This window comes from Triticum urartu, chromosome 6A (genome assembly GCF_056163025.1).
Source record: "Triticum urartu cultivar PI428250 chromosome 6A, HENAU_Tu73, whole genome shotgun sequence".
Taxonomy (NCBI): Eukaryota; Viridiplantae; Streptophyta; class Magnoliopsida; order Poales; family Poaceae; genus Triticum; species Triticum urartu.
Window position 1 is genome coordinate 542511032 of NC_141878.1, and position 26426 is coordinate 542537457.

Genomic DNA, 26426 nt, shown 5'->3' on the forward strand with positions numbered 1-26426 from the left:
ACCTCCTCTAGCTATCTATGCTTTTCTCGTCTCAAACTCTATTCATGCTGCATCACAAAATTTGATCAAGTCAGATTCGAACCACTCTGTGTGAGGAGCGCTCGGAGTCCCCGATTCGTCATAGACTTAAACTTCCAAAACCTCTTTATGATTCCCGGTCTGACCGATACCCCACTTTCGGTCCTACCGAGATCATTAAGTTGATCTAGGTTTTCGATCTCGGTGCAACCGATTTGAACATTTCGGTCACACCGAGTTTCAGTAACTGCCTGCAGTTATGAATCTCGGTGCCACCGAGTTGTTCCACTCGGTCACACCGACAGGGTCGGGCTATATATAGTCACGGGCAAAATTTGGAAATTTCTCCGAACCCCCTTCGCCCGCGCGATAGCCTGCTCCGCGTGGTCTCTGGATCGTCTTCTCGCCGCCAGCCGCCTCCAGTCGCTGGTCTCCGTCGCCGTCAACGGGAATTCTGCCCCACCGTTGCCGCCGTAGCGAGTCTCCGCCGAACTAGGGGTCAGCAGTCAGAGCTTGCAGCATGTCTGATCAAAGTGACAGCCAAAACATGTCAGAGCAGCAGGTGCACATGAGTGAGGGCACTAGTCCCTCCAGCTCTTCAGATGAGGGCAGCAGGAGCACCCCTAGCAACTTGCCAAAAGCCGCCACCAGACAGAGGAAGAAGAGAACTTCTGATTCCGAAGATGAAGATTATGTGGCAGAGGGAGAGGCCACATCAAAGAGAGTTGAGCCAGCTCAAGGCACAAAGCCAGGGCTGAAAATCAAAAGGCCAGCAGGCAGGCAGCCCATGTCAAAGGCAAGAGCTTCAACTGAGAAGCCTGCACCTAAAGAGCCAGTTGCTGCTGAGGGAAAGAAAAGAAAGGAAAGGGTCAAGAAGACCGTAGCCAGAGTGCTAGGAAAGGCTTCCATCATGGAAGAGGAAGAGGAAGAAGAGGTAGCTGCACCAGCACCCAAGGCACCCAAGCTGATGGGTGATGCCATAAGATCAGGGGCTACTGCATCTAAGCCCAAAGCTGCCTCCAAGCCAAAACCAAAAAGGAATACAAGGAGCATTCCTGCAGCTGAGAAGAACAAGGCCCCAGTGCCTGAGACTGTTGCTGAAGAAGAGGATGAAGAGCAAGTTCTGAGAAAGCTCAAGCCCAAGATCCCAGACCACAACGATGCACATCCTGTGGCTGAGGACATGAAGCTCAGGAGAGATTCAGGGCTGAGGAAGTGGAGAGAAGCAGACCCGTATGCTTCAAGGAGGAGGACTGCTGTTGACTACAGGTTCCACACTAAGGAACAGCAGGACTTCTATGAGACAGTGCTGCTTGATAAGAAGCCAATAGTCTGTGATATGAGATGGGTTGACTGGCAGTACATCAAGGACAATGAGGAGCACTATCCTGGAGTGCAAGACAGCTTCATAGCTTGTGGAGTAGCTGACTTTGTTGGGCAGAAGCTCACAAAGTGGAATGAGGAGCTTATAATGTAGTTCTACTCCACATCACATTTTTATTCAGATGGGAGGATCACATGGATGTCTGAGGGTACAAGGTACCAATCCACAGTTGCTGAGTGGGCACAGATCATTAATGCCCCAGAGGAGCATGATGATGACTTGGACATATATGCCAAGAAGAAGATGGACCATAACTCTATGTCCAATATGTATAAGGAAATTCCCAATGAAGCTCTTGACACCTTCAAATTTGGGTCTGTGCATTACCTTCTGTCAGGGCTGCCAACTATCAATTGGATCTTGAGGCACACCTTATTGCCCAAGTCTGGAGATCACAAGATGATCAGAGGCCATGCTATCAACTTGCTACATGTAGTTGACGTGCCTTAGAAGTTTAAGGTGATGAGCCTCATAGTGGAAACTATCAAAAGGACTGCAGCAGATCAGAAGAGGAGTTGCGGATATGCCCCTCAGATCCAGGAGCTCATTAACTCCAAGATGGGCACGGGCATATATTTATTGGACAAGGGACACCTGCCCATCCGTCCAGATTTTGAGGACAATCAAGTTGTCATGACTGAGAACGAGCCATCATCTGCCCAGGCATACGCAAAGAAGGAGAAGGCAAGGAAGGAGAAAGCTGCCAAGATGCCAACTCAAGAGGAGGCATCTGATTATTTCTTGAAGACCAAACAAGAGCAGCTTGGTTACCTGATTGCATCCACCCTGCGGATTGAGCAAGGACTAGCCACCCTAACTCAAAACCAGGCAAGCCTAGAGAGAATCATGGAACAAAAGTTCTATGACTTGGATGTCAAGGTAACGGAGATGCAGACTGCAGTGGAGCAGCTCCAAGATGATATGCAGGAGAGGAGAGGCAGGACTACCACTCATGCCTTTGCCAGAGTGCAACGAGGTCCGAGGTCGTCTGCCGTGCCAGTTGCTGACACAAGAGCCACCACCTCAGCACCAGCTACAGCCTCAGTTCCACCAGCTCTAGCATCTACTTCAGCTCCCACTCCAGCGTCTACTTCAGCGTCTACAGAAGCCTTCGTCCTTGGAGTGATCCGGACTCCACCACCTCCAGAAGATCAAGCCTGAGCGTCGATCTAGTACTATGCATTTTCTAGGAACTTTTTGGTAACTTGTTGCCAAAGGGGGAGAAAAATGTATAGATCATAGGCTTCGAGAGAGAGAGAGTGTTGCTTTTCTCTCTTGCTTTATTTGGTGGTTTTTCAAACTTGTTTGCTTTTGAGTGCTTGAGATACTACGTCATTATTTGTGAGACATTGATGATCATGTGTTTGATCATAAGCTACACTTAATGCTTGCTTAATGCTATTATCTTATCTATCTTATGTGATCTTTCACTATTCTTGGTGATGACTGCATGTATTTCATTCTTATCATTTTAAGCGCTCCACCAAGATGTATGTGACATGGAAGAGTAACCCATGACTCTAACTCCTTGTGCATTTGCAGTCCAAAGCAAATTTTAAATATGCACAAATTTAGGGGGAGCTCTTACTAATCACATACTTCTCAAAGCGACGATATATTTCATGCTTATTATCATTTATCGAAGCTTTGATCTATATGTTGTCATCGATTACCAAAAAGGGGGAGATTGAAAGTGCAACTATCCCTAGGTGGTTTTGGTAATTCATAACAACATATAGCTCATTGAGCCAATGCTATTCCAAGATGATTATTTCAGGAAAGCTCAATGATTGGCATGGCATGGATGTGAAAGTGGAACCCTCAAAATGCTAAGGAAAAAGGATTGGCTCAAGCTCAAAAGCTCAAGACTCTTCATTTTATATTTTAGTGATCCAAGATCACATTGAGTCTTTAGGAAACGCCAATACTATCAAGAGGGATGAGGTGTTGCTTAATGAGCCTCTTGCTTCATGTGCTTAGTGATATGCTCCAAAAACCCTCAACTACTTTCCCATATCCACATATGACCTAAACCCTAAGCCAAACTCGGTCCTACCGATTCTTCCTATCCGGCGCCACCGAGTTTCACTTGTCATTAGCCACTGCCAAACCCTAGAAATTCGGTTCTACCGATAGGGATCTCGGTCTCACCGAGATGGGATTGCAAACTCTCTATTTCCTTTTTGTAACTTTTCGGTCTCACCGAAAGAGCGAATCGGTCCCACCGAGATTGCAATGTAAATTCAGTGTTTCCCCTTTGTAACTTTTCGGTCTCACCGAAAGAGCAAATCGGTCCCACCGAGTTTGCCTGACCAACTCTCTGGTTAGCTAATTACCAAATTCGGTCTCATCGAGTTTGTGTAATCGGTCTCACCGAGATTGTGTAATCGGTCTCACCGAGATTATGTTATGCCCAAACCCTAACCATATCGGTCCTACCGAGTTGCATGTTAGTCCCACCGAAAATCTCTAACGGTCACTAGGTTTACATTTTCGGTCCGACCGAGTTTGTTGATTCGGTCCCACCGAGATTGGAAAACCGTGTAACGGTTGGATTTTGTGTGGAGGCTATATATACCCCTCCACCTCCTCTTCATTCGAAGAGAGAGCCATCAGAATACATACACCATTCCAACTCATATGTTCTGAGAGAGAACCACCTACTCATGTGTTGAGACCAAGATATTCCATTCCTACCATATGAATCTTGATCTCTAGCCTTCCCAAGTTGCTTTCCACTCAAATCTTCTTTCCACCAAATCCAAATCCTATGAGAGAGAGTTGAGTGTTGGGGAGACTATCATTTGAAGCACAAGAGCAAGGAGTTCATTACCTACACACCATTTGTTACTTCTTGGAGAGTGGTGTCTCCTAGATTGGCTAGGTGTCACTTGGGAGCCTCCGACAAGATTGTGGAGTTGAACCAAGAAGTTTGTAAGGGCAAGGAGATCGCCTACTTCGTGAAGATCTACCGCTAGTGAGGCAAGTCCTGTGTGGGCGATGGCCATGGTGGGATAGACAAGGTTGCTTCTTCGTGGACCCTTTGTGGGTGGTTGCTTCTTCGTGGACCCTTTGTGGGTGGTTGCTTCTTTGTGGACCCTTCATGGGTGGAGCCCTGTGTGGACTCGCGCAACCATTACCCTTTGTGGGTGGAGCCCTGTGTGGACTCGCGCAACCATTACCCTTTGTGGGTGGAGCCTTGTGTGGACTCTCGCAACCGTTACCCTTTGTGGGTTGAAGTCTCCATCAACGTGGATGTAGAATAGCACCACCTATCCGAACCACGGGAAAAACATCCGTGTCTCCAATTGCGTTTGAATTCTCCAAACCTTTCCCTTTACATTCTTGCAAGTTGCATGCTTTACTTTCCGCTGCCAATATACTCTTTGCATGCTTGCTTGAATTATGTGATGATTGCTTGACTTGTCTTAAAATAGCTAAAATCTGCCAAGAACTAAAATTGGGAAAATGTTAAGTTTTTATTTGGTCAAGTAGTCTAATCACCCCCCTCTAGACATACTTTCGATCCTACAGGCGCCCCCCCTTCCTTCTCTCTCTCCTCTTTCCCCCTTCCCGAATCCTATTCCAACTAGGAAAGGGGGGGAATCCTACTCCCGGTGGGAGTAGGACTCCTCCTGGCGCGCCCTCCTCCTGGCCGGCCGCACCCCCCCTTTGATCCTTTATATACGGAGGCTAGGGGCACCCCTAGACACACAAGTTGATCCGTGTGATCATATTCTTAACCGTGTGCGGTGCCCCCGTCCACCATAGTACTCGATAATATTGTAGCGGTGCTTAGGCGAAGCCCTGCGACGGTAGTACATCAAGATCGTCACCACGCCGTCGTGCTGACGGAACTCTTCCCCGACACTTTGCTGGATCGGAGTCCGGGGATCGTCATCGAGCTGAACGTGTGCTAGAACTCGGAGGTGCCGTAGTTTCGGTGCTTGATCGGTCGGGCCGTGAAGATGTACGACTACATCAACCGCATTGTGCTAACGCTTCCGCTGTCGGGTACGTAGATCACACTCTCCCCTCTCGTTGCTATGCATCACCATGATCTTGCGTGTGCATAGGAATTTTTTTGAAATTACCACGTTCCACAACAGTGGCATCCGAGCCTAGGTTTTATGTGTTGATGTTATATGCACGAGTAGAACACAAGTGAGTTGTGGGCGATATAAGTCATACTGCTTACCAACATGTCATACTTTGGTTCAGCGGTATTGTTGGACGAAGCGGCCCGAACCGAGATTACGCGTATGCTTACGCGAGACCGGTTCTCCCGACGTGCTTTGCACAAAGGTGGCTAGCGGGTGAAAGTTTCTCCAACTTTAGTTGAACCGAGTGTGGCTACGCCCGGTCCTTGCGAAGGTTAAAACAGCACCAACTTGACAAACTATCATTGTGGTTTTGATGCGTAGGTAAGATTGGTTCTTGCTTAAGCCCGTAGCAGCCACGTAAAACTTGCAACAACAAAGTAGAGGACGTCTAACTTGTTTTTGCAGGGCATGTTGTGATGTGATATGGTCAAGACATGATGCTAAATTTTATTGTATGAGATGATCATGTTTTGTAACCGAGTTATCAGCAACTGGCAGGAGCCATATGGTTGTCGCTTTATTGTATGCAATGCAATCGCGCTGTAATGCTTTACTTTATCACTAAGCGGTAGTGATAGTCGTGGAAGCATAAGATTGGCGAGACGACAACGATGCTACGATGGAGATCAAGGTGTCGCGCCGGTAACGATGGTGATCACGACGGTGCTTCAAAGATGGAGATCACAAGCACAAGATGGTGATGGCCATATCATATCACTTATATTGATTGCATGTGATGTTTATCTTTTATGCATCTTATCTTGCTTTGATTGACGGTAGAATTATAAGATGATCTCTCACTAATTATCAAGAAGTGTTCTCCCTGAGTATGCACCGTTGCGAAAGTTCTTCGTGCTAAGACACCACGTGATGATCGGGTGTGATAGGCTCTACGTTCAAATACAACGGGTGCAAAACAGTTGCACACGCAGAATACTCAGGTTATACTTGACGAGCCAAGCATATACAGATATGGCCTTGGAACATGGAGACCGAAAGGTCGAGCGTGAATCATATAGTATATATGATCAACATAGTGATGTTCACTAATGAAACTACTCCATCTCACGTGATGATCGGACATGGTTTGGTTGATTTGGATCACGTAATCACTTGGAGGATTAGAGGGATGTCTATCTAAGTGGGAGTTCTTTAAGTAATATGATTAATTGAACCTAAATTTATCATGAACTTAGTCCTGGTAGTATTTTGCAAATTATGTTGTAGATCAATAGCTCACGTTGTTGCTTCCCTGTGTTTATTTTGATATGTTCCTAGAGAAAATTGTGTTGAAAGATGTTAGTAGCAATGATGCGGATTGGATCCGTGATCTGAGGTTTATCCTCATTGCTGCACAGAAGAATTATGTCCTTGATGCACCGCTAGGTGACAGACATATTGCAGGAGCAGATGCAGACGTTATGAACGTTTGGCTAGCTCAATATGATGACTACTTAATAGTTTAGTGCACCATGCTTAACGGCTTAGAATCGGGACTTCAAAAGACGTTTTGAACGTCATGGACCATATGAGATGTTCCAGGAGTTGAAGTTAATATTTCAAGCAAATACCCGAGTTGAGAGATATGAAGTCCCCAACAAGTTCTATAGCCAAAAGATGGAGGAGAATCGCTCAACTAGTGAGCATGTGCTCAGATTGTCTGGGTACTACAATCGCTTGAATCAAGTGGGAGTTAATCTTCCAGATAAGATAGTGATTGACAGAATTCTCTAGTCACCATCACCAAGTTAGTAGAACTTCGTGATGAACTATAGTATGCAAGGGATGACGAAAACGACTCCCGAGCTTTTCATGATGATGAAATCGATGAAGGTAGAAATCAAGAAAGAGCATCAAGTGTTGATGGTAGACAAGACCACTAGTTTCAATAAAAGGGCAAAGGGAAGAAGGGGAACTTCAATAAGAACGGCAAGCAAGTTGCTGCTCAAGTGAAGAAGCCCAAGTATGGTCCTAAGCCTGAGACTAAGTGCTTCTACTGCAAAGGGACTGGTCACTGGAAACGGAACTGCCCCAAGTATTTGGCGGATAAGAAGGATGGCAAAGTGAACAAAGGTATATTTGATATACAGATCATTAATGTGTATTTTACTAGTGTTCGTAGTAACCCCTCGGTATTTGATACTGGTTCAGTTGCTAAGAGTAGTAACTCGAAACGGGAGTTGCAGAATGAACAGAAACTAGTTAAGGGTGAAGTGACGATGTGTGTTGGAAGTAGTTCCAAGATTGATATGATCATCATCGCACACTCCCTATACTTTCGGGATTAGTGTTGAACCTAAATAAGTGTTATTTGGTGTTTGCGTTGAGCATGAATATGATTTGATCATGTTTATTGCAATATGGTTATTCATTTAAGTTAGAGAATAATAGTTGTTCTGTTTACATGAATAAAACCTTATATGGTTACACACCCAATGAAAATGGTTCATTGGATCTCGATCGTAGTGATACACATATTCATAATATTGAAGACAAAAGATGCAAAGTTAATAATGATAGTGCAACTTATTTGTGGCACTGCTGTTTAGGTCATATTGGTGTAAAGCGCATGAAGAAACTCCATGCTGATGGGATTTTGGAATCACTTGATTATGAATCACTTGATGCTTGCGAACCATGCCTTATGGGCAAGATGACTAAGACTCCGTTCTCCGGAACAATGGAGCGAGCAACTGACTTATTGGAAATAATACATACTGATGTATGTGATCCGATGAGTGTTGAGGCTCGCGGCAGGTATTATTATTTTCTAACCTTCACAGATAATTTGAGCAGATATGAGTATATCTACTTGATGAAACATAAGTCTGAAACATTTGAAAAGTTCAAAGAATTTCAGAGTGAAGTGGAAAATCATCGTAACAAGAAAATAAAGTTTCTACGATCTGATCGTGGAGAAGAGTATTTGAATTACGAGTTTGGTCTTCAGTTAAAACAATGTGAAATAGTTTCACTACTCACGCCACCTGGAACACCACAGTGTAATGGTGTGTTCGAACATCGTAATCGTACTTTATTTGATATGGTGCGATCTATGATGTCTCTTACAGATTTACCGCTATTGTTTTGGGGTTATGCATTAGAGACAGCTACATTCACGTTAAATAGGGCACCATCTAAATCCGTTTGAGATGACACCGTATGAACTATGGTTTAGCAAGAAACCTAAGCTGTCGTTTCTCAAAGTTTGAGGTTGCAATGCTTATGTGAAAAAGTTTCAACTTGATAAGCTCAAACCTAAATCGGAGAAGTGCGTCTTCATAGGATATCCAAAGGAAACTATTGGATACACCTTCTATCACAGATCCGAAGGCAAGACTTTTGTTGCTAAATTCGGAAACTTTCTAGAGAAGAAGTTTCTCTCGAAAGAAGTTAGTGGGAGCAAAGTAGAAAACTCGATAAGGTAATTGTACCTTCTCCCTTATTAGAAAGTAGTTCATCACAGAAATATGTTTTTGTGACTACTACACCAATTAGTGAGGAAGCTAATGATGATGATCATGTAAGTTCAGATCAAGTTACTACCGAATCTCGTAGGTAAACCAGAGTGAGATCCGCACCAGAGTGGTACGGCAATCCTGTTCTGGAAGTCATATTACTAGACCATGACGAACTTGCGAACTATGAGGAAGCGATGATGAGCCCAGATTCCGCGAAATGGTTTGAGGCCATGAAATCTGAGATATGATCCATGTATGAGAACAAAGTATGGACTTTGATGGATTTGCCCGATGATCGGCAAGCCATAGAAAATAAATGGATCTTCAAGAGGAAGACGGACGCTGATAGTAGTGTTACTATCTACAAAGCTAGACTTGTCGAAAAAGGTTTTTGACAAAGTTCAAGGTGTTGACTATGATGAAATTTTCTCACTCGTAGCGATGCTTAAGTCTGTCCAAATCATGTTAGCAATTGCCGCATTTTTATGAAATCTGGCAAATGGATAAACAAAACTACATTCCTTGATGGATTTAAAGAAGAGTTGTATATGATGCAATCAGAAGGTTTTGTCAATCCTAAAGGTGTTAACAAAATATGCAAGCTCCAGCGATCCATCTATGGACTGGTGCAAGCATCTCGGAGTTGGAATATACGTTTTGATAAGTTGATCAAAGTATATAGTTTTATACAGACTTGCGGTGAAGCCTGTATTTACAAGAAAGTGAGTGGGAGCACTACATCATTTCTGATAAGTATATGTGAATGACATATTGTTGATCGGAAATAATGTACAATTATTCTGCAAAGCATAAAGGAGTGTTTTTAAAGAATTTTTTCAAAGAAAGACCTCGATGAAGCTGCTTACATATTAAGCATCAAAATCTATAGAGATAGATCAAGACGCTTGATAAGTTTTTTCAATGAGTACATACCTTGACAAGATTTCGAAGTAGTTCAAAATGGAACAGTCAAAGAAAGAATTCTTGCCTGTGTTACAACGTGTGAAGTTGAGTAAGACTCAAAGCCCGACCACGGCAGAAAATAGAATGAGAATGAAAATCATTCCCTATGCCTTGGCCATAGGTTCTATAAAGTATGCCATGATGTGTACCAGATCTATTGTATACCCTACACTGTGTTAAGCAAGGGAGTACAATAGTGATCTAAGAGTAGATCACTGGACATTGGTCAAAATTATCCTTAGTGGAATAAGCAAATATTTCTCGATTATGGAGGTGACAAAAGGTTCGTCGTAAAAAGTTACGTCGATGCAAGTTTTGACACAGATCTGGATGACTCTAAGTCTTCATCTGGATACATATTGAAAGTGGGAGCAATTAGCTAAAGTAGCTCCGTGCAGAGCATTGTAGACATAGAAAATTGCAAAATACTTACGGATCTGAACATGGCAGACCCGTTGACTAAACTTCTCTCACAGGCAAAACATGATCACACCTTCGTACTCTTTGGGTGTTAATCACATAGCAATGTGAACTAGATTACTGACTCTAGTAAACCCTTTGGGTGTTGGTCACATATCGATGTGAACTATGGGTGTTAACCACATAAAGATGTGAACTATTGATGTTAGATCACATGGCGATGTGAACTAGATTATTGACTCTAGTGCAAATGGGAGACTGAAGGAAATATGCCCTAGAGGCAATAATAAAGTTATTATTTATTTCCTTATTTAATGATAAATGTTTATTATTCATGGTAGAATTGTATTAACCGGAAACATAATACATGTGTGAATACATAGACAAACAGAGTGTCACTAGTATGCCTCTACTTGACTAGCTCGTTAATCAAAGATGGTTATGTTTCCTAACCATAGACAAAGAGTTGTTATTTGATTAACGGGATCACATCATTAGGAGAATGATGTGATTGACTTGACCCATTCCGTTAGCTTAGCACTCGATCGTTTAGTATGTTGTTATTGCTTTCATCATGACTTATACATGTTCCTATGACTATGAGATTATGCAACTCCCGTTTGCCGGAGGAACACTTTGTGTGCTACCAAACGTCACAACGTAACTGGGTGATTATAAAGGAGCTCTATAGGTGTCTCCAAAGGTACATGTTGGGTTGGCGTATTTCGAGATTAGGATTTGTCACTCCGATTGTCGGAGAGGTATCTCTGGGCCCTCTCTGTAATGCACATCACATAAGCCTTGCAAGCATTGCAACTAATGAGTTAGTTGTGAGATGATGTATTACGGAACGAGTAAAGAGACTTGCCGGTAACGAGATTGAACAAGGTATCGTGATACCGACGATCGAATCTTGGGCTGACCGATAAAAGATCTTCGTAGAATATGTAGGAGCCAATATGAGCATCCAGGTTCCGCTATTGGTTATTGACCGGAGACATGTCTCGGTCATGTCTACATTGTTCTCAAACCCGTAGGGTCCGCACGCCTAAGGTTTCGATGGCAGTTATATTATGAGTTTATGCATTTTGATGTACCGAAGTTTGTTCGGAGTCCCGGAAGTGATCACGGACATGACGAGGAGTCTCGAAATAGTCGAGACATAAAGATTGATATATTGGAAGCCTATATTTGGATATTGGAAGTGTTCCGGGTGAAATCGGGATTTTACCGGAGTACCGGGAGGTTACCGGAACCCCCCGGGAGGTATATGGGCCTTAGTGGGCTTTAGTGGAAGAGAGGAGAGGTGGCCAGGGCTGGGCCGCGCGCCCCTCCCCCCCTAGTCCGAATAGGACAAGGAGAAGGGGGCGGCGCCCCCCCTTCCTTCTCTCTCTCTCCTCTTTCCCCGTTCCCGAATCCTATTCCAACTAGGAAAGGGGGGAATCCTACTCCCGGTGGGAGTAGGAATCCTCCTGGCGCGCCCTCCTCCTGGCCGGCCGCACCCCCCCCCCTTTGATCCTTTATATACGGAGGCAAGGGGCACCCCTAGACACTCAAGTTGATCCGTGTGATCATATTCTTAACCGTGTGCGGTGCCCCCTTCCACCATAGTACTCGATAATATTGTAGAGGTGCTTAGGCGAAGCCCTGCGACGGTAGTACATCAAGATCGTCACCACGCCGTCGTGCTGACGGAACTCTTCCCCGACACTTTGCTGGATCGGAGTCCGGGGATCGTCATCGAGCTGAACGTGTGCTAGAACTCGGAGGTGCCGTAGTTTCCGTGCTTGATCGGTCGGGCCGTGAAGACGTACGACTACATCAACCGCATTGTGCTAACGCTTCCGTTGTCGGTCTACAAGGGTACGTAGATCACACTCTCCCCTCTCGTTGCTATGCATCACCATGATCTTGCGTGTGTGTAGGAATTTTTTTGAAATTACCACGTTCCACAACATGATGTCATATGTTAATGTTGTTTGCGTCAGATATGGAGAGCCTAGGCACCATATGGATAAGTGCACTAAACCAAAAGCTTATTTCATTTGCAAGATGGTGAATCACAGGTGGAGGGTTGTCGCACTAGAAAGAAACTTCACATTGTTGCTAGGTATTGTGGTAGTGTTACTAGAGATCTAGGGTTTTACCATCTCGACATGCCTGATGTTAGTGCTCAACACCTAGGATCACCAAAGAACATTGGAATAGTGTATACTGAATATGGAAAGATTAATACACACAAATTAACTAAACAGTTCTAGGACATTTACAAAAAGATTGGCCCTCGCACATAAATGCACTTGATGACAGGACCTTCCTAGTTAAGTTCTCACATGAGATTACAATAGAGCATGTGGTTGGCTATCCTTGTTTTGGTTTGACTAAGGGGAGTGTGGTAGTTAATTTAGAGGTCTGGAAAGGTGGTGTTGATGTTATTGCCTCAGTGCAAGAGGTCTAGATTAAGATTAGGAAAATGAACCCAAAATGGTGTGACTAGACCATCATTGGTCTGATCACATCTGTTTTTCGTGTTCCTTGACATATTGATTGGCATCACAATTTCCAAAGTTTCTATAAGATTATCAGGGTGAAGATTACTTGCAAGGATTACGCCAAGATTCCTGAGGATAAAGTGTTTGGAATAGATGGAGAGTTGTCAAGGTCCTGGTTGACGTTGAGCGTCCAAGTGATGTAACTAAACTACCTGCTATTGAGGATCCTACCGAGGCTGTTAGACAAGAAACTATGGATATGTATGGGATTTCTGATAGAAACAACAACAATATGGCTAAAGATGATAGGTCCAGTAGAAGCTCTACGAAGGGATTCAATCAAGGTGACGGTTAACATGTCTCTGAGAACATCAACTCAACTAGACATGTGGTGATGGACTTCTACAACAAATACTCGATGACTATGTTGGGCCTGAGATCCTACCTCTCTATTAAAAGGCCAGGTGCCTGAATCTCTATAGAATGCAAGGAGAGTTCTTATTACAGCAGATAACCCAAAATGAAGAATGATGCTTTAACCTGCTTGGAGAAATGGAGATGGTGAGGAAGATGGACAATTTGTTTATGAAAATGGCCAGGATAGTAGAGACAGGATAATGCTGAAGATGACCAGGACACTAATGCTCAAGGCGATGCTGCTGTTGTAGCCCATGTTTTCTATTCATCCTTGAGAAAGATCGATTTGAAGAGCATTTCCCCGATTTCCTTCCAATTACCGCAGTTGCGGGTAAGAGGTGGGGCCCTATACAAGCAACGAGACAAAGTAGTGGGATTCAGTTCACTGGAACAACTATTATGCAAAGGGCTCATGAGATCAAACAAATTCAGAATCATGCAAAGCCTAAGAACATGACAGGTAATATCAACAAATCTTTCATTTGTCTTTAAAAATACTTCCTTCGAGTCAATACCTAGTAAAATAGGTCTAGACGTTGACAGTCAATTTATTACCCGCATTCTGGCTATTCCACCCGATTTAAATTTATATATTGGTACTTTGGATGAGAGGACTCAAAGAACTGTTAGTTATGTTGCAAAAGAGTTCCTTTTTTTGAATTATTTATTATTTATTTTGATTTTACTGCTCACGGGATTTCGATGAGCCCGGGCTCCGAATTGAATTATCATGATTTTCTTTATTTTTAAGGGCACCTTAGACTAGTCAATTACGCCCTTGTTTTTCCTCCCCACCCCATGGTCACTTGTAAATGATCTCGCATTTGAATGAAAAGTGTTCTCAATAAAGGTGGGACTGGTGGGACCGTGGGCTTCCACTTTAGCAATAGGGCCGAGTGGATTCTCATCAAATGGAGCAATTGCTGCCAAAATTACACGTGTAGGAGGTAAAAGGTAGAATTCACTCTAAAAAGGGCCAGACAACTTATCTTATACGTAGAATCTTTTTTTTTTGTAAAGTATTCCCTTTGTGAAGAAATATAAGTGTTTAGATCACTAAAACAATGATCTAAACATTTTTATATTTCTTTATGAAGGGAGTACCTTATTACTTGTAACCTTTATTACCGCACCAAAAAATTGGCAACCCAAACTTGATCAAGAAAAAACAGTTTTGCGAGATAATCAAGCATATTATTTACTTTGCCAATGTTGCCTGTCGTAAAAACCACGAGGTCGCCTTCAGTTTTGCTCCCGAAACTTCGTATAACATGGCGACAAGTTTCAGTTCCACTCAGAAGTTACTGTTGCTGCAAAATTGTTTATGATATCCAATAGCAAGCATACTTTTGTAATAAAGGTGCGTGAGTTACCTTTGATAGACGTTGAAATGTTCTTACGCGTGGAGATGCTAACTAAGGTTGGTGCTGAGCTTTCCAAGTCCTAGTAATAATGAATAGATAAACTCGCTGAACCCAACCAAATCTCGGCCTCTCAGCTTCCAGTGATAGGAGGATTCGTTTTTTTTTTTTGCGTGAGAAATACTTGTATTACTCAATAATCAAGTCTTTACAATCATCTTTAGCAATCTCTACCATCTCCGGAGGACCTGACCCAATCCAGGTCATAGTTCTACTCTTCACTCCCCCAAAGGCAGCTAGACAATCACTAGCTTTATTTTAAACTCGCGAAACGTAAGTAATACAAGTAGATCGAAGACTAACAAGATATCTTATCTCATTAATAAGAGAAGCATAAACGGATCGATCCTTACCAGCACAAGTGATCATGACCACCGCCTCCGAAGAATCCATCTCAACAACAATAGGAAGATTTGACCTCTGAATAGATATCGAAAGCCCCTCCATGCATGCACATAACTCCGCTTCCAGAGCATCTCTGCAAGAAAACAAAACTCTGCAGGCTGAGAATATAATGTCACCATTTGAATCCCGGAGGATCATTCCAGCTCCCGCTGCTCCACAAGAATCGTAGGACCCGTCAGTATTTAGTTTAACCCAATCCATGCTGGGTCTAGACCATCTGACCTCCGGGGATGCAGCTCTGCCCGGTGAAGGCAAAGAACCCAAGACCACCACGGACTTGCCCTTAATCGGGTCCATGTTGGAGTTCAGTTTGATCGCCAACAGCGACTCCAGGTAGCTTTGCAAGAAGCGAACCGAAACTTCCGGTGGTGGGGCTGGTTTTTGATGTGTTATCTCATTCCGGACAAACCAGCTACGCCAAAGGGTCATAAGCATCATGCTTCGCTCAATTTCACTTAATGGTGATAGGGCAATTAGCAGCCACTCCTTCCCACTATTTATCAGATTTGCAATACTGGGTAACCTCCATACTTTGGCCATCTCTAGATACAAGTCTCGCCCAAACTGGCAACGCACAAAAGGGTGAAAATTATCTTCCTCTTCAACACCACAAACTGGACAGGTGCTAGACACTTCTAATCCAATTTTATGCTTGTTCCGCCAAGTGGGAAGCCCATCAATCGCTACTCGCCAAGCAAAGTTCTTGATAGTAGGAGGCACCACATTTTTCCGTATGTAAGACCAGCAAGCTCTACTCCCGTCTGGAGAAGAGCTAGATGAGGACGCCCTCTCTCTATGTGCTTCATCAAACGCTAGCATATAAGCACTTTTTACTGTGAACACTTCCAGCTTATTGGGCCCCCATGCAATAACATCTTCGGCCTGCCTCGGAGAAGCTCTAATCTTTAGAATTTCATCAACGTCCGCGGCAAGGAAGTGCTGCGACAGTAACTGCACCTTCCAGGATCCATTCTCATTCAGGAAATCGGAGACATAGCGCACACGACATCTGCCTTGCAATGAGATGGGTTTATACGAGAAAGGCCTAGGGATCCAGTTGTCGCGCCAAACTCGTATGCTCCTGCCATAGGAGGATTCGTTAGAGCATCTCCAAGAGCCGCGCAACGCGCCGCGCGCAAAAAAGACATTTACTGCGCGTCGTTCGCCTGGTTTGCCGCGGCCAGCAGCGGTGGCTCCAGCAGACGCGTCAAAATTGAGCGCGCGCGTAGCTCCAGCGGCCATGCTAAAATGCAGCACGCGCTAAACAGTGCGTACATTTTTCTTAATAAAATTCATAGATAGAAAAAATGATACATAGATATTTTACATAGTTCTATAGCATAGATAGATAAAAACTACTAGTGCAGCTACAGCCTACTCCCAGTCGTCATCGTCATCGTCATCGTCGCCATCCTCGCTGGTCTGATCCGAGGTATCGAGCAACATGTCTTCCCAACGATCATCATCAGATGTAAAGATCGTCTCACCACCATTCTCAACGACATCGCACTGGGATAGCGCCAGGGCCTTCCGCCGACGCCTGTCCAACCGCTCAGCGCGGCGTCTTTGCGTCTCCTCCTCGCGGCGCCTTGTCCAGTAGGCTTGCTCGTAGGAGACGTCCTCAGGGTGTTGTTGGCGCCACTCTGCCATGATCCACTCGTCCTCATGGGCGACGAGGAGGCGGTTCTGCCGCTCAGCGTGATACGCACGATCTTGTGCCGTGCGAAGATGAGGCGGCGGGGCGACGTCCAGCGCCTGCTGCAACGTGTGGACATCGTGGAAGTTCATCTGCCGGCGCGGCCTGCCTAGGCGCCACGCCGCAGCGTCGTACGCGCGGGCGGCCTCGTCTTGAAGGTGGCGGGGCGCTTGCGGACGCCGCGGTAGCCCGACACTCCTCGGCGGCGCGGCGGCATGGTGGCGGGGCGCTGGAGCGGTGGCGCGGGTGGCAGCGGAAGCAACCGAGAAATCGGTGGAGGGGCGTGTGGCAACGGAATAGGAAAAGAAGCGTGTGGAATAGACGTGTGGCGCGCGCCGCATTTTATAGGCGCACCGGAAACGGTGGGTCAAAAAAAACGCGCGACCTGCCGCCTTTTCCCGCGCGCGTGCAAACCGTTCCCGCGCCGCGATGTTCCCGCCACCGTTGAAGCACGCCGAAACGTCCCGCGCGTCCAAAAGACTCGGTTTACCCCGCGCGCGCTTTTTACCGCGGCCGTTGGAGATGCTCTTACCACCTCCAAAAGGGGATCATATACATGAGACGAAAATTAAACTAAAACTAAACCGCGGCCGTTGTAGGCTCGAACAGCCAAATCCACGGCCAAGGCCAGGGGCAGCGGCGTGCACTCGGTCGGCACTAGCATCGCACCTCGATCCGACCACCAGCCCCCAGCCGGCCCGACGGTTGCGTATGTGATTCCACGCCCCGGCGCAACTCACCAGGTCCCGGATGGTGGCCATCATCCATGGGCGATCCATGCGCGTTAGCACCAGACTGCACCACGACGGGATAGCTAGGCAGGCGCGGGTGATGGCGCTGCCACGCCACAGCAGATGGACGGCGATGGATGGACGCGGCGCGTGCGTGCGCCTACATCGCGGTCACCCTCGCGCGCGCCTCGCTTCCTAGTCGAGGGGCCTACGCCTACACGGCCGCGCGCTTCGCTAGTTTCGCTCTCTTCTCTCCCGCTTCGGCCGGTGAAAACGCTGGACCAGTCGGTGCTGCGGTGGATTGCTTTCCTCGAGACGGGCAGACGAGTGGCCTTACACTAGCCCACTACAGTTTTTTTAGGGATGCTAGCCCACTACAAGCTGCCACATAAGTTCCGTATACACCTATTACCTTTTTTTTTGGCATGGTATACACCCATTACCTAGGTGTAGCATTTTGGCTCTAGACGGGTAACCTACGGTTGACGCCGGAGGCAAAGTTTATACGGCACGTACTACGTATTTCTCCACCGGCTTTACCATACAATATAGTCTGGGTGGACTTGCGTGCGTGATCACATTCGCCGGCGACCATAATGTGGCAGCATGACGATGACGAGATAGCGCGTGCATGCAGAAGATGCAGGTGCCGCCGTCTGAGCAAAGCAGTACGTAAGAACTCCGTTCCATGCAATGTGCAAACCCGGTAGAAATGGAGCAGGCGCCTGAAGTCCATTCAGTGCGTCCGCTGCCCGGCGGAGCACGGCTCCCGTCCCATCCTTCGTCTCTCGACTGAACTAGACGATGAAACACACAAACCGTGCCGATCCGGCCACCAACTAGAGGTACTGAACCTACGGACGATGGGACTCCCGTGTCGCCGTCGCCGATCTTCCGCCAGGAACGTTACCAACCGGTCAGGTCATCACGCCCTCGGAACCACCGGGACAAGAATGTGTTCATACTGCTAGGCTGCCTCACAGGCACGCCTGACACGACCATTTACCCCGGCGTATCTGGATACAAAACAGCGTGCACTTCTGTACCACAGCTCGACCCGTCGCGCGCGGTTGCTCTCGTGCATACTGTACGTAGAAAGGTGGTGGTGGTACGTGCTCGCTATCTATCTATCTATCTAACGGGCCCCTTGGCGCTTTGGCACTGAGAGCAACGGAGCCACGGGGGGCACGCAAACGCAACGCGGCAACGGACGTCCATCGAAAGCCACCATCGTCGATCCGTATCATCGTCATGATCGCTCATCACCGGCAAATATTCCTTCCAAAAGCTTCGCCATTGGTGGCCGTCACTGTTCACTCGCTGGTCCCATGGACGGGACGGGAAGCTGATCCTCCTCTGCCTTGATTCGCGGTTGACTGACTTACTGCCAGTGGTGGCCACGCGTGGGCGAGGTGAGATGCCAAGCAAACACGGTGCACTGCATCAAGTTGGAGCCGGGCACGTACTACGTGCCGCCAACCAAAGGAAAAGCCGAAGGGAGGAGGGAGGGAGGGAGAGGCTCCGGAGTGCCGGGCGGCGGTGCCCCGGTTCGGGCGAATCGGCCGCCAAATCTCCGGGGAAAATAAAGTCAAGCCCAGCTGCGTCTGGAAAAGGCTCTCGCGATATGCCATGATAACTTGATAAGGGACACCGAGACAATGGCGGGCTGCGCGAGGATGCATTTTCATTTTCCCAGCCGTCGTACGGAGGGGAGACGGATGACGCTACTGACTAACTAGTGATTGTGGGGGGATACTGCACCAGCAGTGGCTTTCGGTGGAGCTGGGGACGCTTTGCTTGCACGGCCGCCGGCCTGACCAACCGACATACCACTCATGGAAGCTTCTACGGCCGATGCATGTGTTTCTTTCTGTGGGAATTCTTTTTTTCGACAAAATTTCAATCTATTCATTTTCAATCACGACAGTAAAAACAACAAAAGAGTAATACAAATTATAACCATGTTCGTGGACAATCTAGCGACGACTACAAGCACTGGAGTGAGCCGAAGGCGCGCCGCCGTCATCGCCTCTCCCTCACTGGAGCCAGGCAACAAACATTATTGTAGTAGGCAGTCGGAAAATCGTCGTGCTAAGGTCCGTAGGACCAGCGCATCAAAGCAGCAACCGTCGCTGATGAGAAAAGTCATATATCCGAAGGATCAAACCTGTAAACACTCAAATGAAGACCAGATCAAAACAGATCCACCGAAAACCAGCACCACCGACCGAATCCCGCGAGATCCAACGAAGACACACCTCCACACGCCCTCCAACGATACCAGACGCATCATCGGGACATGGATAGAACGTGGGAGACATTATTCCTACCAAAGGACACCGTCGTCACCATACAACCCCAACGAAAATGTTGAATCTAACAAGAACGAGAATGGAGTACCTCCCGCCAGCGGGGGCCGAGATCCTCCTCACCTCCATGGCCAAGTGGCCATTAGATATGGGGCAGACCGGTGGCGGCATCGATGGGAGGAGAAGGGACTTTTCTTATGGAGGAGGAAAGAGATGATAGAACGCGTGACCTCTTTCTTCAGAAATCCTATTCGTGCGTAAGACTTGTACGAAAGAATAGAATCACTGTTGGGGAAATACCCTTCCATTCCTGGTGTATAAGCACCTCATATGGGAAAAATTAATAATAATAAAATCAAAAAGTCAGGCAGTTTTTTTTACAATAAACATGTCTTTCTTTTCGAAATGGTGGACACCACACCAGGATCCTTCCGCGGCCCACGTACCCCCGCCCCCTATCGACGTCCATGGTGGACACCACACCCGGCAGGTGTTCGGTCAAATAGCATCGAGCTTATTTTCGAAATTCATGTTGTTTTTTAGAGTAAGAAGGATTGCGGGGTACTCGGTGGAGGAGGATGGGTTGTTATGCGATGCGTGGTTGGCCATATCTACGGACTTTATAGGCAGGAGCGGAAGAGGGTTTTTTGGTAGCGTGTGCATGGTTCGTTTCATGCGCGAAAGTACACTGCGTCCTATGACATGCACATCATCTATGAATGCAATGTCAAGTCCTTAGCGTATTGATAGTACACCATCGAGAACTCCATCATGAAGTATTATGGAGGCAATGTGGCCATTGCGCATGGCAACCATGAAGATCATAATTTAACCATGAAGATCATAATTTCTGCCTCTTCTTAATGTACATGTTGATTGATTCACTCCTTCACTCATTAATTGTTGCTCTACACGCCTAGCCTGCACGAGCTGTCATAATGTAGTAGAGGTCACAGGGCAGATCATTCATGCACATACATTGTTGGATGAAGCTCAAGATGCAGTATGTGTGGGATAACTTAATCAATTCATCAAAAACTTGTTGAACATCCGGTTAATCTCGTTGAGTTGAACTATTGTTGTAGTAGACATATTTGCATGCTATTTATGGATGATTTTGTCTATTTTCTATCCAAATTTTGATGAATTTGGTCACGTTTGATGAAAATCGTCTAATTAAGTAAAATCCGGTTTACACTACAGTTGGATGGTTGGCTCGTGCATCTCTGTCGATGGATTGGTTTTCTCCGCTGTAGACAAAAAATTCAGTGGTTGACTTGGACAGCAGGCGGGTTACACGTTCCACTGTGCAGAAATTGACTACCTACCCATTGATTGGGTTTCTTCTTCTCCCAGATCCAATAGAAGTTTCCAATGAGTCATTGCCAACTGCTTTAGCAGGAATGATCGAAAGAAGCAAGGGTTTGGAGATCAGCGTTTGAGATGCCCTAACTTCCCCTTTAATGTTATCTTGCAACATAAATCATTTTAATCCTAGAAAACACATATACAAAAGCCTACTGGTTTCATCAGGCCACCTGATATCGATCAATACAAAAAAAGACCAATCAAATATTGGCCTGTGCTATACCTGCTCTCACCGGTAACTGCCTATTCAGTAATCACCTACTGACTGCCTCTCATGCACCTCCGTATCTGGTATCTCTCTCTATGTACGTGTACATGTACATGTGTGACTGTTTTCTCCGGCAGGCAGATGTACTACCGCCGCTTGCGCACTCGGTGCTCAACAAACGAAAGCCGGCGGGCCGGGGCTCGATGATCGATGTGGGTCGATCAGGACGTGATTTTTGCGCGGGTGCACGGGGCGAACGAGTAGGCCTGCTGCTGGTAGCCGCCGGCGTGCACGCGGTGCGACGAGGAGTGCGAGTGCGCCGTCTCCTGGTCGACGAGCGCGCGCAGGCGGAGGAACTCGTCGACGGAGCAGGGCAGCCAGAGCGGGCCGGCCGAGCTGTAGCCGTACGTGTCCCGGGCCGCCTCCAGCAGCCGCTGGAAGAGCGGGTGGTAGAGGTAGGCGATGGGGATGACGAACCGCCGGAACCCGTCGCCCTGCTGCTCCGCCTGGCCGACCCGGACGGCCAGCCACCCCTTCTTCACCTTCCCCCTCTTCTCCGCCTGGTCCCCTTGCATGATGGTGGTAGCTCCCTCGCCGGCGGTCCAACCGCTATCGCCCTCTCGCCGTCGCTGCCGCTGCTGGTGGTGGTGCTAAGAGGTCACTGCTCTATAGCAGGTAGCTAGAGCCAAGGAGTGAGGTGTGGTTCGGTGTGGTTCGCGGCACTCGCGGAGGTTTTTATAGGAGTTGCACGGCCCGTGCGGGCCGGGAGGAGATTGGCCGCCGGTGCGTGGCGCACCCGTGCGCTGCCTGTACGTACGCCGTCCTTTGATACGGAGCTCGGCCTCTGGTGTGTCGGGCGGGCGATGGATCGTGTGCGTGGCTGACACGGCGGCCCGTCGGAATAATCGGGTTACGGCGTCGGGGTCGCTGGCCGTACAGGCCGGCCGTCGCGTGCGCGTCAGGCCTCAGTTGCGGTGAGGGGGATGGGTAGGTCGGCGGTGGAGCCATGCGCGCTAGTGGAAGGTGCGATGTGGTTTGGACGGACAGAGAGATGGCGACGGAGAAGGAGGGGCACGCTGTCGCCGGGCCGGACCGACGGGGTGGTGCACAGGTCGTACGTACGTCGTCCTTTGGTCGTGGCGCGGCTGGCCCACGACGGCGGACTGGCTGTGTCAGGTGGAATTGTTTTCTTGAGCCGTGCGAGCTGGCGGATAGGCACGTTGCCGTGCTGTACGTGACTGCTGCCCCACGGCCGCAGGAGATGTTGATACATGGTGGCAATTAAATTGGTCGGGCTCTAGTCTGGCTTTGCTCATCGCCCAACTGTTGGATTGTAGCTGTTGGAGCCACCCTCTGGATTACGTTCCTGTTCGGGTTTGGGAACTAGGTTTAGGCAACATTTCTTTCTTTGTTGAGGTCTCAAACATGGTTCATCTCTCGTGGGCTGTATTTCATCTTGGGTTGCAGACAATTTTTATTTTTTTTTAGAAAAAGCGGATGATCTCCGGCCTCTGCATTTGGGACATGCATGCGATCATTTTATTAATTATTTTCGAGAACCTTACAAAGTAGAACAGTAATATGCTTGAATCCGTCATCTTTGACAACATCTGCCGCTATTCCTATCCAAATGAGGGTTGCAGACATGCTACGCGTGTAAAACATAGCTTGTTTCTACTACTACTTGAAAAAAAGAGGGTGGGGATTAGTTGTTGTTTTTCTCATGGCCATCATGTCATCATGAGCATGTTGTCATCGTGGCTTGGAGGGCTTGCTACATTCATGTATGTCGGAAGTGCCATAGTTATCTACTGTGATACGCTAGAGGGCGTCAAAGATTTGATCAATCATAAGAGATACATTGTACTACATCCATAAAATAATGACCTAAACGCTCTTATATTTCTTTACAGACGGAGTATGGTTCAATTAATCATCAATACCCGAGATCATCATCACGTTGATTATTCATAAGATCAAGAAAATGAGGTACATGACATATAGCTACTGCCACACACCCTAAGTCTCGAAGGTGAACTTCCCCCGGATCATCATGGGAGCAGCAAGGGTTGATGAAGAGGTTGAAGATAAAGGTTCTCCCCTTCGGCAGAGGGCCAGATCAAGGCTAAAAACAAAAATCGCACCAGAACAGAGAGTGGCGACAACGTGAAAAATCAGTAATAATGTGAGGTAGAATTTTGGGAGTATATACAACTAATTGAGCACCTGGGGTGACCTGGGATCCCCGCAGGCCATACCACCCCTCCCCCTAGACGCCCTTATAAGGCGGAGGTCTAGAGGGGGTAGGGGTTAGGTGTTCTGCCATGGCCGGACATCTCACACGAACTACCATCACCACCATAACTCGCCAAGGAACACTGTCTCACCATCTTCCGGGCGTCGGCGCGCCCGAGGAAAAAGGCCGTCGTGGCAAAAAGCTACCACAAGGCGAAGAGCTTCGGCGTTGATGACGCCGGCCAGGCTTTTCCTGGTCGCGCCCTCCGATGGCGATGAGAGAGGAAGGGGGGGGGGGGAGGAGGAGGGAGCCCGCAACGGCAGGGAAGGGTCGTCCCCATCGTCTTAAAAAACGACACGAAAGGGTAGTTAGAGATAAGGATATGTTCCCAGAGAACATATCTTATATGCTGGACTTTTTTTTTATGAAGTATCTTATGCAACCTTCAAAGCAGCTTTGCAATATAATTAAGCGTTGATGTGAGGTCTGTTGTAAATCCACAAGGGTCGTCTTCAGTTATGGTCCTGGAACGTCGTATTACATCACGAAAGTTTCGGCTCCACTTTACTGTTACTACAAAATCGTTTATAATATCGAACACTTCCTCACAAAGATCGTTAGTTATCTTTGATAGACGATAACATATTCTTACACGTGGAGATGTTAGTTAAGGTTGGTGCTGAGCTTTGTAAGTTCTAATTAACCACGACATAGAAACTAAGCATAGTATAAATGGTTAGCTTGGTAGAACTAGCTCATCCTTATTCAAGCTCTACTTGAAACAGGACTATATTTTTTAGATTCATTTATCTATTCATTCACTGGTATAGTGTGCTTATTAGCTACGAAGAGTTTGTGACGACTTGGTCAATCTTAAAATATGTTGACTTAGTCTTTAAAATGTACACGTAGGGTTGAGTGTGTGTATGCGGTTGTTAACGTTTGTACCGTGTTTCTAAAAAAGCACAAGTTATGAATGCATAGATAAACAAACTTTAAGAGCGTCTACAGCCGGACGACGCCCCAAACCCGTCTCATACGGAGGGCTTAAATGGGCCTCAAACACCTGGGCTGACCGTCACCCCTCATATCTAGTTTAAATATGGGGTAGATATGGGCGCAAGTGAGCGCGCCCGCCACGTCAGACTGACGGTGGGGTCCCACGCGGAGTCGCACGGAAACCCGGCGGTCCGAAACTCGTCTCCTCCGTCGAATCGATGTCGTCGCTTCGGCGGGCAGTGTAGTGCCTAGCCCGGCAATTTAAGTCGACCGCCGGCACCAAACCCTACCATCCACATTCTTCTTCGCATGTCCGCCGTCGCCGCCACTTTCCACTCCCCGTTCGCCTTGTAGCAATGCCTCCATAGCGCCGACTGTAGCTTCTTGAGCAGATCCGGGCAAGGCGCGAAGCCCGGATCACCGCGGGCTATCTCCGGATGCAGTGGATCCGGAGAAGGAGGATGACCCGATGGAGGATGATGATGTGGGGGACGCTGACGACATGGATCTTCAGACGGAGCAGCAGGCCATCCTCGATTCCCACCGCCTGGAGTTGGCTGCGGAGGTCAGACGGCGTCGCCAGCAGGAGATGGAGACCGCGAAGGAGGCGGAAATGCTCACCTACATGGATGAGGTCGAGGAGGAGGAGGATGAGCCGGAGCCCTCCTACACGCCCGTCCAGCCGGCGCCCGGCACCGACGTCGTGAACATCTTCGACGACGAAGATTAGCTAAGGTGATACGTAGTATGTGGTATATATGATTTGTTTTGCATGCTTTGTATGGATTTAAGGATTGAAATATAAGAGACTCGAATGCAGGGTGGTTAATTTGAGGTGTGGACGATCGCTGCCCGTGGACGCGACCGGATGTGTCCACGGGTGTTTGAGGTGTCGGATTTGCAAAGTCTGGCTGTAGAAACTAAGCATAGTATAAATGGTTAGCTTCTTTGTGGCAGAACTAGCCCATCCTGATTCAAGCTCTACTTGAAACAGGACTCTATATTTTTTGGATTCATTTATCTATTCATTCACTGATATAGTGTGCTTATCAACTATGAAGCATTTGTGACGACTTGATCAATCTTAAAATATGTTGACTTAGTCTTTCAAATGTACACGTAGGGTTGAGTGTGTGTATGCGGTCGTTAGCGTTTGTATTGTGTTTCTAAAAAAACACAAGTTATGAATGCATAGATAAACAAACTTTAAGAGCGTCACCCCTCATATCTAGTCTAAATATGGGGCAGATATGGGCGTACGCGTGCGCGCCCGCCGTGTCAGACTGATGGTCGGGTCCCACGGTGAGTCGTCCGGAAACCCGGCGGTCTGAAACTCGTCTCCTTCGTCGAATCGATGTCGCCGCGTGGCATCGCTTCGGCGGGCAGTGTAGTGCCTAGCCCGGCAATTTAAGTCGACTGCCGGCACCGAAACCCTACCATCCACATTCTTCTCTGCATGTCCGCCGCCGCCGCCACTTTCCACTCCCCATTCGACTTGTAGCCATGCCCCCATAGCGCCGACTGTAGCTCCTTGAGCAGATCCGGGCAAGGCGCAAAGCTCAGATCGCCGTGGGCTATCTCCGGATGCAGTGGATCCGAAGGAGGATGACCCGGTGGAGGATGATGATCTGAGGGATGCTGGCGACGCGGATCTGCAGACGAAGCAGCAGGTCATCCTCGATCCCCTCCGTGGAAATGCTCGCCTACATGGATGAGGTCGAGGAGAAGGAGGATGAGCCGGAGCCCTCCTACGCGCCCGTCTAGCCGGCGCCCGACACCGATCCTCTACGACAAA

At 47.4% G+C, this 26426-nt stretch overlaps 1 pseudogene; it reads right to left on the bottom strand.

The window, feature by feature from the left end:
• Positions 1–21259: 21259 nt before the first annotated feature.
• On the bottom strand, positions 21260–22166 carry LOC147966179 (auxin-responsive protein SAUR32 pseudogene; annotated as a pseudogene).
• Between the last annotated feature and the right edge of the window lie 4260 nt (positions 22167–26426).